Source organism: Phyllobates terribilis, unplaced genomic scaffold, assembly GCF_046119375.1.
Source record: "Phyllobates terribilis strain yellow unplaced genomic scaffold, ASM4611937v1 Scaffold_351__1_contigs__length_1975267, whole genome shotgun sequence".
Lineage (NCBI taxonomy): Eukaryota > Metazoa > Chordata > Amphibia > Anura > Dendrobatidae > Phyllobates > Phyllobates terribilis.
In genome coordinates, this window is record NW_027363111.1 from 597,260 (window position 1) to 611,529 (window position 14,270).

At 48.0% G+C, this 14,270-nt stretch overlaps 1 pseudogene; it reads right to left on the minus strand.

The window, feature by feature from the left end:
• Positions 1 to 1,171: 1,171 nt before the first annotated feature.
• On the minus strand, positions 1,172 to 2,181 carry LOC141222253 (C-X-C chemokine receptor type 6-like; annotated as a pseudogene).
• Positions 2,182 to 14,270: the final 12,089 nt, after the last annotated feature.

A 14,270-nucleotide genomic window follows, 5' to 3' on the forward strand; every position in this document is an offset into this window, starting at 1 on the left:
CCAGGAGGCCCAAAACCCGCTCATTGGGGAGGATCCGGACATACACCCTTCACCCTACAGTGCTCCGGGGAGTGCCTGAAATTCCACCAGTAAAAGGTACTGAAGTGAACATCGTGTCCGTCCCTGTTCTTGCTCCGGCCCGGCGTAGTCTCTTTGTCCTGCATCCTCGTTCCTATACTGCCCTGAGGCCCCGCTCCACCTGTGGGGAGCTATACCATCAAGCTGCCTTATCACCGGCCTCAGTGGACTGCGCAGCAATGGTGATCCTCACCAGAAGCCACAGGTGGCGTCACGAACTATTTTATAAACTTAACCAAAAACATCAACCCCTTTTTAAAGAGCGGCCCAGGGTACGGGCCCGGGAGCCTACCACCGCGACATCCCTAAAGGCCAGGCTAAAGGCCCGGGTACCGAGTCATCCCCATTCCCCTGGGCTAGTCACTTGGTCTGAAAAAAATTACCCTTACTGAGTACCACATTTTTTATCTTGATTTCTTTTAGTGTTTCTTAAAGCCCTAAAGTTGCCATTTGAAATGACTTTAGTTTTGTGCCATGTCTGTGATCTGCTTTTCTTCAACAACATTAAACAACTGAATGAACATTCTCCGAGCCCGGTGATTCCATAATTTTTGCCAGGGGTTGTAGAAGAGGGGACTCAGGGCGAAGAGAACTCAGTTCCGGCCCACAGCATGTTGATACCGGCCCTGTGCCTCCCCCCTACAACACTGAAATTCATAGGGAGTTTCCACCAAAAGTGAGCTAATATTACTCACTGTCGGCTTTACTTGCGCTAGTTAGCAAAAATAGAGGGGGCTGCACATAATTTTTTTAAAATTTATTTATAGCACAGGTGCTGGCAGATGAATACTCTCATCAGCCTGCTGAACACAAACACTAACATATACTTCCTGGAGAAGTCCATGTTTGGGGTCTGTGCACGGACACTAGGTGTTCGGTATGGATCCCGAACTTTACTGTAGCAGTGATGGTCGGTCTCCAAGGCAACAAGTTGTCAACAAAAGTGATAATATCACAAGATTGGCTTGCAATTTACCTTTTAATAACATTTACAAAGGGATTACTTTTTACAAGCACAATCCAATAATAGAAATAACTCTTTAACTGCTTCACTCTTCAGCCATAATGGTGTCTGCTCGTCCCGAGAAACCATTTACACACTTGTTGCACAGATGTTTGTTGAAGCAGAAACGTTTCTGGAGTCTCCATCAGTCGTCCGCAAATGATCTGTGGTTTCATGTTGCATCCGGTTAAGACCTAAACCTTTCAGCATTTTCCAAAAATGCTTTCTAAACTTTGTACCAACAAAAAAGTACAGGACAGGGTTGAGACCAGCGTGGAAGTAAGCTATAGCTTCCATTACAACGCTCGTGATTGTAAAGGAATCTGATGTGAATCCCTTATTGAGGACTTTAGCCAGGACAAGGGCATTATGAGGCAACTGTGTAGCTATAAATACAACCACTATGACCACAATTATCTTCATTGACTTCCTCTTCTGAACGCCTCTGGCATTAACCAAGGTCCGGAGAATAAAGCTGTAACAAAACACCATTGAGGCCAAGGGAATTAGAAATCCCACTGTCATCTGGAATGAAACCACCATGATCTCATGATGGGAGGGTAGTATTCTTCAAAACATTCCTTCCGGTCACGGCTGTTGCTGTATATGAACTGGGGAATGGAAAGGAGCAGAGCCAGGGTCCAGAGGAGGACGCACACTCCGTACCGCCACTTTTGTTTAGTCACCTGGTATTTAGCTGCCTTAGTGACTTTAGTGATAGAAATAAACCTGTCAAATGTGATTGAGGTGAGCGTGAGCATGGACGTAAATAAATTCACCCTGTATGTGATCCTTACGATCTTACACAGGAAGTCTCCAAAAACCCAGACATGTGCCGATTCATATGCCAAGAATGGGAGGGTGAGCAGAAACAAGATGTCTGCAATGGCCAAATTCACCAAAAAGGTGTCGGTCAGAGTCTTTATCTTCTCGTAGAACACAAACACGAGTATAATGAGCACATTTCCAATAAGTCCGAGGACACAAGTCACGGAATAGGCAATGGGTGAGAACAAGCTCTGGAGCCAAGGGTGGTCATCGACTGTATGATTATCATCATTCATGTTATTGTAGTCTTGTGGGTAGTCTTCAGCGCCCATCTGTATGTAATTGGAAAGAGGTGATTAGTTGTTAGCAGTGATAGTAAGATCTGCAGTTATTCTCTCTGTCAGGAGAGCAGGCTCAGAAAGTCAGGTAAGAGAAGCCTTCTTAAATATTAAAATGCCAAATGTGAAATGAAAAATATATATATACTTGTCTCCTCGACCGATGCGATGTCTGCCATTGTTCTGTCATAGCACTGACGCCCTGTAACAATGTCAGGTGAGTGCTGGTAGACACAGCACCAACATTCATGGTCCAGGTGGTGAGCATACGTTTTTATTTTCTTACATGAGGTGCTATAACATTTAAGAACGGGTTGTGCAGTAGTAGACAACCCCTTTAACACTATTGGGTCCTGCTGGGTTGCAGTTACAAGGCTGGACAAATAATAACCATGTAAATAATTCTTATGGGTAGTTTGCATTGCCTGAGCCCTAAAATCTCATATTGAATCAGTAAGTTCATTGAACTGCTCCTAAAACCTAGAAAATCTGACTGTGGCTGCTTCCATAACCTGTCACTGACCTACCTCACCATGGAGATGCCAACCCTATATTATACCTGGTCACAGACCTAACCCTGGGCATAAAAATCAGATCTGTTACTAATTGGAGCACTTAAATGTTTGACCATCATGATGCACTGAGCACCTGTACTTGGCTCATTCAGAGGTCTGGGAAACTCTGTCTGAGCATGGACCACAATCCGTGGACTGGGTGCGAGTCTCTCAACCTTAGTGTGACAGCCTTATAGAAACATATGAAGCTGTTATGCTTGGTTCTGTTTGCGGTGTATGTGTGGACTGAGCTTCACGGACGTGTGAATGAACCCTTGATTTGCTGTGTTAAATTGATGGATTGCATTTATGGCACCTCTCAAGTTAAAAAGAGCAGGGGGATCATGCACAGATCCCACCACTGCCACCAATTATTCAAGGAGAACACCCAGAGAGATGACGCAGATCCCACAACGATGAACAACACACCGCCGCCTCCAATCGTCAGGAGAATTACGCAATTGACTGGCGAGTGATGGACGAGGCCGCAGCTGTTTTCACTACTAGGCCAGTTATTGGGGATCTCACAGTGAGCATATAGTATATACACATAAGATTTCAGCCCATGGAATATATCTATATATACACCCTGGTACAGTCACTGCCAAACTCCACAATAATAAAAGGAACTAGTTGCTGCCACCACCTATTGTTTATATAGGCCAATTGGACACCCGTTACAGATAGTGTGTTGCTTCAGGGGTGTGGTACACCCCTGAGGAACTAAGCTATTCAATTTTATATACTTAATCTGAAAAGTAGGCAGTGTTTATAAAAATATATAAAGATGATACAAAATGGACAAAACAATGCAGTATATATCACATAAAATAAAAAGGGATAAACAGAACAAATATACTAAACCTCATGTCGGAGAGTTGGCTCTCATGAGGGGGAGCTTTTCTTTTTTGGGGGTGTCGATACACAACCACAGTGCATTGTGTCTCCCAGGACTGACAAAGATCATAGTTCAGCATTTGCTTTTATTAACACAAGTAACAGAGAACACAGAAAAAAGGATGCACAACCTCCATGTAAATAAGGGTGCGTTATCATGTACCAATATCTAAGTAACATAAGAAAAGAGAAAAGTCGGTACATATAAAAGAGAGACACGAGCTGAGGGCATCCTCCAGGGCTTCCAGTCTGGACCTTTCATATACATCCGTCCATTCTGGTGCCGGAGTTGCTCCCTCAGTTGGAGTTCCTCCTCCAGCTGCAGACGTGGGTGAGTGAGATTTAAGGGAAAAGGGGAAAAGTGAAGCTTCCGAATTGGTTACTGCCCTCAAGGCACTATTAGAGCAATTATCCGCTCCAGTAATGACAAGTAATAAAGTGATACTGCCTTTAGTTAGTATGCATAAGGATGCATTTTTCTGTCGGATTAGCCCTCTGGGGTCTCATTTACATGATAAGACAAGACATAAAATTTTGGAATAATGACTACATTACATGATAAAGCTTTAACCCAGGGGTGGGGAACCTCAGGCCCACTGACCATTTACGGCCCTCGATGACCTTTTATCCGGCCCCCAGGCAGATTCCCGGGAACCGCAGATCTTGGGCCAGCAGCTGTATTTTAAGGGTCACCGGCCTATTAAACTGTTCTTGTTCTGTGAGCATGAGCACGCAGTATTCACTACTGAACGTTGAGGCACGTGCAATGAAACATTATGTCCTGACACCAGTGCCAGCATCAGGATGTACTTTGTAGGTGGAGTTAGAGTGCATACAAAGCCATCCACAACCTGTCTCCTTCATACATCTGTGACCTAGTCTCCCGGTACATACCTACACGCAACCTCACAAGATCTCCTGCTCTACTCCCCTCTTATCTCCTCTTCCCACAATCACATGCAAGATTTCTCCCGTGTATCCCACCTACTTTGGAACTCTCTACCCCAACACATCAGACTCTCGCCTACCACGGAAACCTTCAAAAGAAACCTGAAGACCCACCTCTTCCGACAATCCTACAACCTGCAGTAACCCTCGCTCCACCATACCGCTGCACGACCAGCTCTACCCCCACCCACTGTATCCTCACCCATCCCCTGTAGACTGTGAGCCCTCGCGGGCAGGGTCCTCACTCCACCATACCGCTGCACGACCAGCCCTACCCTCACCCACTGTATCCTCACCCATTCCTTGTAGATTGTGAGACCTCGCGGGCAGGGTCCTCTCTCTTTCTGTACCAGTCGCCGACTTGTATTGTTAAAATTATTGTAAGTGTTTTTGCTATGTATACCCCCTTTTTTCATAATAATAGTAATAATACATTGACATCTGGTCATTAATGTCTGTGGATCAACACACAGTTGACAAAGAAAGGACACCAGTAGATAGGCCATTTGATAGGTATAGGCAAAAGGTTGCAAAAACTATGAATAATTGGTTGCAAGTAGAGGTGAGCAAATCTTTGAAGGTTCGATTCAATTCAGATTGACGAACTTCCCAATGTTTGTCGAACAGTTCATCAAACATATCCGAACCCCATTGGATTCAATGGGAAGCAAAACTAAACGCATACAGAACACCTTCAAAGGGGCCCAATAGCTGCCAAAACAGCTCAAATTAGAGGCAGACACCATGAAAAGTGGCATCAATTTACCCACAGTACACATTTTCCAATTGCACAGCAGCAATCAGCCATGGGCCATGCATGAGGTATCAGGGCCTGGGCCAGCATTTACAGCTTTGAATTTAACTTCAAATTAAGACAAGGTGGGTGAGGGATTGGTGTAGGTCTGCTGTACTGGGAGCCCTGATACCTCATGCAACAGCTCAAGCTACTTTTCTGATCAGCCACACTCAGGTGGCACAAATATCATTTTCATGGACTACCATTGGTACAAAAATTTAAGCATAGTAACACAGGTAGTTGACTGAAAGTAAGTGGAGGCCTGACGATCTACTGCTACAGGCAACAGACACGAAGGAGACCCAATCAGGAATCTCCACACTTCTGAAAATTAGTGGCAGACAGCACCAAAGTGGCATCAATTTCACTAGAGTAGAAGTAGTATAATGGAGATCAAAACCTCTTCCACTACAGCCAACCCAGCAGAAGGAGACCCAATCATGATTCTCCACATTTCCAAAAATTAGTGGCAGACACCACCAAAGTGGCATCAATTTCACCTGTATAGAAATAGTATTACGGGGACTGACACCTCTTCCACTACAGCCAACCTAGCAGATGGAGGCCCAATCAAGAGTCTTCACATTTCCAAAAATTAGTTGAATGTACCCTTCTCCTTTCTAAACCAGCTGTTTAATAAGCCTATGCCCAGACCTGTGAGTCACCTGTCAGTAATTTACCAATCAGTATTTCTTTGCTCAGAAAGTGTGGCTGGAGCACGCTATTAGCAACCAAAAATTAGATTTTATATTGTGGAGCCCTGGAACCAGCAGAATCTCAGTGCAAAGTATCATGGTACTAACAGAAGAAATTAGATTTTTGTTACTGTGGATGAGGACTGTAAACAGCATAATATTTGTGCAAAAAAAAAATACAAGCTGAGTTGTGGCCTGCTGTTTGTATCACGGTAGTAACAGAAGAAATTAGATTTTTTTTACTGTGGACATGCCCTGTATACAGCTGAATCTCAGCACCAAAAAATTACAAGCTGAGATGTGACTTGCTGTATACATCACGGTAGTAACAGAAGAAATTCAATTTTTTTTACTGTGGACGAACCCTGTTTACAGCTGAATCTCTGAGCAAAAAAATTACAAGCTGAGATGTGGCTTGCTGTATGTATCACATTAGTAAAAAAAGAAATTATTAGTGAAGAGTGAGCACTAAAATGCTCGGGTGCTCGTTGCTCTGGTCGAGCAAATCGTAATGCTCAGGTGCTCGACTCGAGCAACGAGCCCAATGTAAGTCAATGGGAAACTCGAGCATTTTTCAGTTGGCCCCCCAGTGGAAGTCTGCAGGGGACCTAAAAATTGTCCAAATCGATGGGAACAGTGCTGAAATGACATGGGAACAGCATGAGGAGGACACCTGGAAGCATCTCTGACTCCCAAGCCACTGCTGTGAACAATGTTGTCAGCGTATTACGCCACTTTTACGGATTCACAATATAACATACAAAAACAAAGCCAAAATGGATTTTCCTGGAAAAAACGTTAAGGGACATTCTTTCCAGGCTAATGACTTGTATATAAGGCAAAAAAAATGCTCTTCCACGCCTTGGGCTAAGTTTACACATAGCGTTTTTCATGCATTTTTGCACTTTTGCATTGCTTTCAAAGGTGAAAAATACATTCACCAGTAAATGTCATTTTAACATTTTACCACCTTATCTACCGATGTGGTGTGTGAGACATGATCAGGCACATCCTGTTCCATTTATGAAGGAGGGACTCTGAAAGTAACAAAGCCTATTTTTACAGGGTCATCAGTCGGCCCTTACCATTGTTAAAGGTCCAGCAGTCGGCCCTCGCTATTGTTAGAGGGCCATCAGCTGGCTTTGCTTTGCTGTTTCCATTATTAAGGAGCGGGTCTCCTATACTGTTATTGGGTATGTAGTGACTACAATGGCTGCCAAAAATCTGGACGCACCCCAATACCTCTTTTAAGAGACATAGAGGAGGGTCTCAGTAAAAAAAAATGTTCCCATCATAAAGGAGCGGGTCTCCTATATTGTTATTGCGTATGCAGTGACTGCAAGGGCTGCCAAAAATTTGGATGCACTCCAATACCCCTTTGAAGAGATGTAGAAGAGGTCCTCATTCAAAACATTGTTAACATTGTTATGGAGTGTGTCTCCTATACTAATAATACCCATGCACTAAGTGCATGGGCTGAAAAACATTTACCCCTGGGGGATACACATGAACATACTGTATAACACAGAATGGTAGAGGTAGGACTCTAAAATCTTTCCTACCGGGATCATAAACACTAGTGATGAGCAAGCACTAAAATGCTTGGATACTCGTTGTTCGAGTTGAGAAAATTGGAATGCTGTAGTGCTCGGACCGAGTAACGAGTCCAATGTAAGTTTATGGGAAACTGCTTTAGCATTTTTCCAGAGACACCCCCTGGCAGTCTGCAGAGGGCCTAAAAATTGCCAAAATCGATGGGAACAGTGCTCAAATGACATGGGAACAGAATGGGGAAGACCCCTGGAAGCATTTCTGACTCCCAGGTCACTGCGGTCAACATAAATCAGAGGCATTACGCCACTTTTATGGACTCACTCAATAAAACATACAAAAACAAAAGCAAAATGGATTTTCCTGGGAAATATGTTAAGGAACATCGTTTCCAAGTAATGACTTGTATATAAGACAAAATAAATAACTAAAAACAAAAATGCTCCTCCACAACTTGGGCTATGTTCACACGTAGCACTTTTGCATTGCTTTCAACCAAGACAAATGCATTCACCAGGATTTTTAACATTTTACAACCTTATCTGGCAATGTGGTGTGTGACACATCATCAGACACATCCTGTTTCATTTATGATGGAGGGACTCTGAAAGTCACAAAGACTATTTTTATAGGGCCATCAGGCGGCCCTTACTATTCTTAATGAGCCAGCAGTCGGCTATGTTTTGTTGATCCCGTTATTAATGAATGGGTCTCCTATACTGTTATTGCGTATACAGTGACTGCAAGGGCTGCCAAAAGTTTGGATGCAACCCAATGCCCCTTTGAAGAGACATAGAGGAGGGTCTCAGTAAAAAAAATGTTCCCATTATAAAGGAGCGGGTCTCCTATAGTGGTAATACCCATGCTGTGACTGCAAGGGCTGCCAAAATTTGGGAAAAACCGCACTAACAATTTAAAGACATACAACTGGGCCACAGTAAAGAGTACGACATGTTCCCATTAGAAAGGAGAGGGTCTGCTATTCAGTTATAGGGTATGCAGTGTAACATACCTGGCGGCGTCCTTGCATAGTGGTCCATCTCCCACTGTGCAGGAGCGCGCACTTGATCTCCTGTCCAGATTGTCTCTCTGGCTTCCCTCCATGCTGTCTGTTTGTGTCTGTCTCTGCTGCTTAAGGGCGGCGCCCGATCACTTCCTGCTTTTTGTACCTGCTGTGGGTCACACCCCTTGTGCGTCCTCAGCCTATTGCTGTCTGACACTTGGTATATAGCTCAGCAGCTCCCTTCTATCCCTGCCTGAGCATAGTGTTTTCCTTCAGTGTGTGCTTGCACTCTGAAGGTGCCAGGTCCCGTCTTTGTTTCCTTGTCTGCCTTTCCTGGAGGCTGTATTTCCAGGCCTGTCTAAACTGAGTCCTGTATGTCTCCTGCTTTTTGTATCAGTTCCCGTGTCTGAACTTAGTCCTGTATTTCTCCTGCTTTGCGGTATCAGCTCCCGTGTCTGAACTGTGTCCTGTATGTCTCCTGCTTTGCGGTATTAGTTCCCGTGTCTGAACTAAGTCCTGTATGTCTCCTGCTTTGCGGTATTAGTTCCCGTGTCTGAACTAAGTCCTGTATGTCTCCTGCTTTGCGGTATTAGTTCCCGTGTCTGAACTGAGTCCTTTCTGTGTATCTTGTCTGTCCTGTCTGAACACGCTCCTAGCCTGTTCCTCCCGCCTTCTAGGAGCCGATTACCTAGACCCGCTCCTGTATCTTGTCTGTCCTGTCTGAACACGCTCCTTGCCTGTTCGTCCCGCCTCTCTGGGGGCAGTATTCCCAGACCCGCTCCTGTATCCCGCTGCAGTGTCGGTCTCCTCCGTACACTCAGTTCCAGTCTGAACTCTCTCCTATCCTTTACCTGTTTTGCCTCTATGTCCGTTCCCTTCCTTTTTCTGCAGAGTCTGAACTCGTACCTAACTCCTGCTTGTTGTCTCTGCAAGTACTGTGTGAGTATCTGGCTCTGTCTTTCCCTTCCTGTCTGTTCCGTGTGAACAGAGTCCTGTCCTGCCCTGCTTCTGCCCGCTGCTCCGGCAGTCCTGTCCTGCCCTGCTTCTGCCCGCTGCTCCGGCAGTCCTGTCCTGCCCTGCTTCTGCCCGCTGCTCCGGCAGTCCTGTCCTGCCCTGCTTCTGCCCGCTGCTCCGGCAGTCCTGTCCTGCCCTGCTTCTGCCCGCTGCTCCGGCAGTCCTGTCCTGCCCTGCCTGTACCCCTCTGCCTGTAATGTTCCTGAGTCCCAGTGTGTACTGGGCCCTATCCCGCCTGTGTTCCTACCTGCTAGTGCCTCCCTGTCTGCACTCTAGCTGTGCTTGCCTTTACCCCCCTGCCTGCATACCCGCCTGCCTGCATACCAGTCGTGCCTGCCTATACCCACCAGTCTGTGTGCCAGCCTACCAGCCTGTTCCTGTATTCCCCTGTGTGGGTCAACAGCCGTGTCCGGGGTCTGTCCTGGAGTAGCACCTGGTCCCTCTGCTCGGTTCCTCCTTGGTGCACTGGCGTCGTATGCCGTCGTGCGACCCTGGTCGGATCGGGTGAATACTTAGTCACGCCCCTCCAGGCATTCACTCTCCGGCACGGTCCAGTGGAATCACTACCAATCACACGCACACGCCGCTTAGCCCGGGCGTGTGCATAACAGCATGCTCAGGCCATGGTTCCCGTTGAGCCCCACGGCCTTCGCCCTCTGAGAAGTTTTCCAGCGAATATATGCATTAAAATAAATAAATAAATTTTTTTTCTCTTAGCTGAGTTCCAGGCGAAATTACGCACCGTCCAGATGGATCTATCAGCTCTCGTTCCTGCGGATCCGCCACGTTACTATGGGGATCCAAGACAGTGTCGTGCATTTGTGGAGCAATGCATGCTACACTTTAAGGCCTACCCTCTCTATTTTCCTTCCGATTGGGCTAAAGTGGCCTTTATTATGTCTTACCTGGCGGGTGATGCCTTGGAATGGATCAACCCCCTATATGAAACACAGGATCCGATCCTCCGGGACCTAATGGCCTTCCTGGTGGCCTTTCTAATGGTCTTCGATGATCCTAACCCGGAGGCTCCTGCTGAAGCTTCACCTCCCAATATCCCGGAGCAGCCCCGATGGGTAATGTGTGTGGGTAGCGCAATAGTCCTCCAGCCCAATGAGACTACTGGCCACCCAGAATCCTCACAGGGTGACTACGCTTTCCGGAATACTTCTCTCAACCTCAAGAGGCAGTCCAGACGTGCTAGACTTAGAGGCAAGCCGTCACGCCAGGGTCTGTCCTCCCTGAGACCTCCTGACCCCAACCTTGAAGTCCCTACTGAAGCTTCACCTCCCTGTATCCCGGAGAAACCCCAATGGGTAATGTGCGTGGGTAGTGCACCAGTTCTCCTGCCCGAAGAGACTTCTGCCCATCCAGACTCCACACAGGAGAACTTCCTGCACCCGGCATCAGATGCTTCTCTCTCTTTAACCGGTGTGCATGTCCAAGGATGCTCCAAAGCTGTGGTTACCTCTGAGTCTGTGCACCTCTACTACCTGGCGGAGGATCCCCTGTTGCCTCCTGAATCCTCCGGGATACCACTCGATGACAAATGGAGAGAGACTTCTCTACACCCGGTACTCAATACTTTGTCCGCTTCGTCCTGTGAGCCTGACAATGGGTACCCCAAAGTGGTAGTTACCTCCGAGTCTCTACACCCCTCCGACCAGGCGGAGGATCTCCAGTTGTCTCCTGAACCCTTCGGGGTGCTACCTGGTAGCGAAAGGACAGAGACTCTCCTATACTCTGTACCTGATACCTCGCTCGCTTCGTCCAGTGAGTCCAACTTAGTATACTCCGAAGCAGAGGTTACTCCTGAGTCTCTACACCCCTCCGACCAGGCGGAGGACCTCCAGTTGTGTTCAGAATCCTTCGGGGTGCCACCTGGTGGTGAATGGACAGAGACTTTCCTATATCCTGGATCTGATACCTCGCTTGCTTCGTCCAGTGAGTCCGACCTAGTGTACTCTGAAGCAGAGGTTACCCGTGAGTCTCTACACCCCTCTGACCAGGCGGAGGACCGCCAGCTGTCTCCAGAACCCTTCGGGGTGCCACCTGGTGGTGAATGGACAGAGACTTTCCTATACTCGGTACCCGATACCTCGCCTGCTTCCTCCAGTGAGTCCAACCTAGTGTACTCCGAAGCAGAGGTTACTCCCGAGTCTCTACACCCCTCCGACCAGGCGGAGGACCTCCAGTTGTGTTCTGAACCCTTCGGGGTGCCACCTGGTGGTGAATGGACAGAGACTTTCCTATACTCGGTACCCGATACCTCGCCTGCTTCCTCCAGTGAGTCCGACCTAGTGTACTCTGAAGCAGTTGTTTTCTCTGAGCCTCTGCACTCTTCTGACCCGGCGGAGGACCTCCAGTTGTTTCCTGAATCCTCCGGGGTACCACCAGATAACAAAGAGACAGTGACTTTTCCTCATTATGTACCTGATAACCCGTCTATTTTTTCCTGTGAGCTTGACAAGATGTACCTCGAAGCAGAGATTACCCTCAAGTCTCTGTCCCCCTCCAACCCAGTGAACGACTGGTCCTCGAATTCCCTGCGGAAGATTCTGGCAGGCCTGAAGAAGAGGGGGCGTAAGGGGGGAGGTACTGTAACATACCTGGCGGCGTCCTTGCATAGTGGTCCATCTCCCACTGTGCAGGAGCGCGCACTTGATCTCCTGTCCAGATTGTCTCTCTGGCTTCCCTCCATGCTGTCTGTTTGTGTCTGTCTCTGCTGCTTAAGGGCGGCGCCCGATCACTTCCTGCTTTTTGTACCTGCTGTGGGTCACACCCCTTGTGCGTCCTCAGCCTATTGCTGTCTGACACTTGGTATATAGCTCAGCAGCTCCCTTCTATCCCTGCCTGAGCATAGTGTTTTCCTTCAGTGTGTGCTTGCACTCTGAAGGTGCCAGGTCCCGTCTTTGTTTCCTTGTCTGCCTTTCCTGGAGGCTGTATTTCCAGGCCTGTCTAAACTGAGTCCTGTATGTCTCCTGCTTTTTGTATCAGTTCCCGTGTCTGAACTTAGTCCTGTATTTCTCCTGCTTTGCGGTATCAGCTCCCGTGTCTGAACTGTGTCCTGTATGTCTCCTGCTTTGCGGTATTAGTTCCCGTGTCTGAACTAAGTCCTGTATGTCTCCTGCTTTGCGGTATTAGTTCCCGTGTCTGAACTAAGTCCTGTATGTCTCCTGCTTTGCGGTATTAGTTCCCGTGTCTGAACTGAGTCCTTTCTGTGTATCTTGTCTGTCCTGTCTGAACACGCTCCTAGCCTGTTCCTCCCGCCTTCTAGGAGCCGATTACCTAGACCCGCTCCTGTATCTTGTCTGTCCTGTCTGAACACGCTCCTTGCCTGTTCGTCCCGCCTCTCTGGGGGCAGTATTCCCAGACCCGCTCCTGTATCCCGCTGCAGTGTCGGTCTCCTCCGTACACTCAGTTCCAGTCTGAACTCTCTCCTATCCTTTACCTGTTTTGCCTCTATGTCCGTTCCCTTCCTTTTTCTGCAGAGTCTGAACTCGTACCTAACTCCTGCTTGTTGTCTCTGCAAGTACTGTGTGAGTATCTGGCTCTGTCTTTCCCTTCCTGTCTGTTCCGTGTGAACAGAGTCCTGTCCTGCCCTGCTTCTGCCCGCTGCTCCGGCAGTCCTGTCCTGCCCTGCTTCTGCCCGCTGCTCCGGCAGTCCTGTCCTGCCCTGCTTCTGCCCGCTGCTCCGGCAGTCCTGTCCTGCCCTGCTTCTGCCCGCTGCTCCGGCAGTCCTGTCCTGCCCTGCTTCTGCCCGCTGCTCCGGCAGTCCTGTCCTGCCCTGCCTGTACCCCTCTGCCTGTAATGTTCCTGAGTCCCAGTGTGTACTGGGCCCTATCCCGCCTGTGTTCCTACCTGCTAGTGCCTCCCTGTCTGCACTCTAGCTGTGCTTGCCTTTACCCCCCTGCCTGCATACCCGCCTGCCTGCATACCAGTCGTGCCTGCCTATACCCACCAGTCTGTGTGCCAGCCTTCCAGCCTGTTCCTGTATTCCCCTGTGTGGGTCAACAGCCGTGTCCGGGGTCTGTCCTGGAGTAGCACCTGGTCCCTCTGCTCGGTTCCTCCTTGGTGCACTGGCGTCGTATGCCGTCGTGCGACCCTGGTCGGATCGGGTGAATACTTAGTCACGCCCCTCCAGGCATTCACTCTCCGGCACGGTCCAGTGGAATCACTACCAATCACACGCACACGCCGCTTAGCCCGGGCGTGTGCATAACATGCAGTGAGTCCAACGGCTGCCATAAATTTAGAAAAAAAAAACACGAACAATTTAAAGACACATAGAGGTGGGCCTCAGTAATGACATATTTCCATTAGAAAGAAGAGGGTATTACTCCCATACTGTTTGCCTATGCAGTGAAGCAACCGCTGCCAAAAATTGGAGGAACTCCAATGCCCCTTGCAAGAGACGTAGAGGTTGGAGGGTTTCCTGCAAAAAACGCTCCCATTATTAGGAAGTGGGTCTCCCATACTATTTGCCAATGCAGTGAAGCAACGGCTGCCAAAAATTTGGAGGCACTCCAATGCCCCTTGCAAGAGACGTAGATATGTTGATATGGTACATATAGTGGTGATATGGTGGTGGAGGATGAGGATGCAGAGAAGGAGGAGGACAAGAGCAA